This window comes from Trichechus manatus, unplaced genomic scaffold, assembly GCF_000243295.1.
Source record: "Trichechus manatus latirostris isolate Lorelei unplaced genomic scaffold, TriManLat1.0 scaffold00045, whole genome shotgun sequence".
NCBI classification, from domain to species: Eukaryota; Metazoa; Chordata; class Mammalia; order Sirenia; family Trichechidae; genus Trichechus; species Trichechus manatus.
In genome coordinates this window covers 2538736-2541876 of record NW_004443981.1, presented here as the reverse complement: position 1 = coordinate 2541876, position 3141 = coordinate 2538736, and the positions used below count along the sequence as shown (strand labels likewise).

Here is a 3141-nt window from a genome sequence, read left to right as displayed (position 1 = left end):
GGAGTCAATGGGTGGGTGCAAACAGCCAACTTTTCAGTTAGTAGCCGAGTGCTTAACTGGGAAAGAAATGGTGCATTTAGAATCATGTTTTATGTGGTCAAGACGGAGCAGTGGAGATGGCTGAAAATCACACACGCAGCAGGAGGAAGGGGATCAGAACTGACAGGATGGGAGGCACTAAGGTGATACGAGATGCTCGGAGTGGAGACTAAGCTGAGGCATCGTCTTTAGAGACTCTCTCTCCTGCAGGAACTCAGGCAGAGAATTCTCACTCGCTGATTAATTCATGTAAACCAGCTGTAAACATTTTTTCAATTAGGCTCACACAAATTCTATTTCATTTTAAAAACGCATAGCAAAACCTAGGCTATTCAGAACCTTCAAAGCCTGGCTCTGTAGGTAGCTGAATATTTAAAAATTTTTTCACTGGGGCAGCAAGTATTTTTCTGAGCAAAGTGTTGGAACTGCTGTCTGTGGGAATCAGAGAGTCAAAGCAAAAAATGGTTAGCAAGGAACATGAAAAGAATGATCTCTGCTTTGGGTTTTATGGGAACAGAGAGGAAGGAATACGGAAGTCAGAACTAAGGAAAACCCTTTAAATGATTAAGCTAACTTAAAATAAATAAATAAAATGGTGTATTACAGGCCTTCGTGCCTTGTCAAATGGACCCGCCTGAGGAGCGAGAGAGAGCCTTTGACAGACAAGCGACACAATCACAAACATCCTGTCTGCGATGTGAAGCTGACGCATTATAAAACCACCACAGGGTGGGATGTTTTTTCTGAGCCCCCAGCTAAGCTGGCCAACGGTCAGTTACTCAGGCACTTTTGCAGGCCCCTTGTCTACAACATGCTCAATTGGTGGTAGATTACGCTGTCCAACTCATAACGTGTTCTGGCTAGACATCTGACCTCTGTCCACAACATGGACATTCTGTCCCAAAGTTTAAGCCTTTAAGAGTGAATTTAAAGTAATAATGTATAAAGTTCCTTAAGAAATTCTCAAAGAGAACATAGGAGTGACAACTAAGGCATGTGGAGAAGAAAGGAAGATCAGTGTTGAGAAGAGAGCCCTGGACCCAACCCAGGTCGAGGGAGAGGTCTTAGTCCCAGCTTCCCTACTCACTCTCTTAGTCTGGAAGCTCCACTGAAACCTGACCACCATGGATGACCCTGCTGGAACATGAAATACTGGTGGAATAGCTTCCAGCATCATAGCAACATGTAAGCCACCACAGTATGACAAACTGAAAGACAAGTGGTGGCTTCCAGACTAAGACAGACTAGTCTGTCTGGCGGCCTACTTCAGAAAAAGATTGGCCAGTGAAAACCTTATGGATAGCAATGGAACATTGATATAGTGCTAGAAGATGAGACCCTCAGGTTGGAAGGCACACAAAATATGATTGAGGAAGAGCTGCCTCCTCAAAGTAGAGTGGACCTTAATGACATGGATGGAGTAAAGCTTTTGGGACCTTCATTTGCTGAATGTAGCACGACTTAAAATGAGAAGAAACAGCTGCAAACATCTGTTAGTAATCAGACCATGGAATGTACAAAGTATGAGTCAAGGAAAATTGGAAGTTGTCAAAAATGAAATGGAACACATAAACGTCGATCTCCTGGGTATTAGTGAGCTGAAATGGACTGGTATTGCCATTCTGAATTGGACAATCATATAGTCTACTATGCTGGGAATGACAAATTGAAGAGGAATAGCATCACATTCATTGTCAGAAAGAACATTTCCAGATCTATCCTGAAGTACAACCCTGTCAGTGACAGGATAATATCCATACGCCTACAAGGAAGATCAGTTAATACAACTTATTCAAATTTATGCACCAACCACTAAGGTCAAAGATGAAGAAATTGAAGATTTTAACCAACTTCTGCAGTCTGAAATTGATCGAACATGCAATCAAGATGCACTGATATTACTGATGATTGGAATGTGAAAGTTGGAAACAAAGAAGAAAAATCAGAAGTTGGAAAATATAGCCTTGGTGATAGAAACGACACCATTAGAAATACCTTTTTCAACAACATAAACGACTATACAAGTGGACTTTGCCAGATGGAATACACAGGAATCAAATCAATTACATTTCTGCAAAGAGATGATGGAGAAGCTCAATATCATCAATCAGAACAAGGCCAGGGGCTGACTGTGGAACAGACCATCAACTGCTCATATGCAAGTTCAAGTTGAAGCTGAAGAGAATTAAAACAAGTCCACAAGAGCCAAAGTACGATCTTGAGTATGTCCCCCTGACTTTAGAGACCATCTCAAGAATAGATCTGACACATTGAACACCAATGGCCGAATACCAGACAAGTTGTGGAATGACATCAAGGAAATATACATGAAGAAAGCAAAAGGACATTAAAAAGAAAGAAAAGACTAAAATGGATGTCAGAAGAGGCTCACGAACTTGCTCTCGAACATAGAATACCTGAAGCAAATGGAAGAAATAATGAAGTAAAAGAGCTGAGGAGAAGATTTCAAAGGGCTGCTGGAGAAGACAAAGCAAGTATTATAATGAAATGTGCAAAGACCTGGAGATAGAAAACCAAAAGGGAAGAACTCGCTTTGCATTTCTCAAGGTGAAAGAACTGAAAAAGAAATTCAAGGCTGGAGTTGCAATACCGAAGGATTCTATGGGCAAAAAATTGAATGACACAGGAAGCATCAAAAGAAGATGGAAAGAACGCACAGTGTCACTGTACCAAAAAGAACTGCTCGATGCTCAACCATTTCAGGAGGTAGCATATGAGCAAGAGCCCATAGGAAGAAGTCCAAGCTGCACTGAAAAACCTGAAAACCAAACCTGCTGCTATCGAGTTGATTCTGACTCATTAGCGACCCAGGCACTGGCAAAACACAAGGCTCCAGCACTGAGATGTTTCAACAAACCGATGCAATGCTGTAAGCGCTCACTTGCCCAAATTTCACAAGAAATTTGGAAGACAGCTACCTGGCCAGCTGACTGTAAGAGATCCATATAGGTGCCCATTCCACAGAAAGGTGATACAACGGAATGCGGAAATTATCGAACAATAATATCACACACACACACAAGTAAAATTTTGCTGAAGATAATTCAAAAACTGTTGCAGCAATACATATACAGGGAACTG

General features: G+C 41.5%; 1 protein-coding gene across 1 annotated transcript in view; it reads right to left on the bottom strand.

Moving 5' to 3' along the window:
• The window catches only part of TDP1 (tyrosyl-DNA phosphodiesterase 1), a 74689-nt gene that overhangs the window by 25048 nt on the left and 46500 nt on the right, over nt 1-3141 (bottom strand). The gene's annotated exons all lie outside the window — the stretch shown is intronic.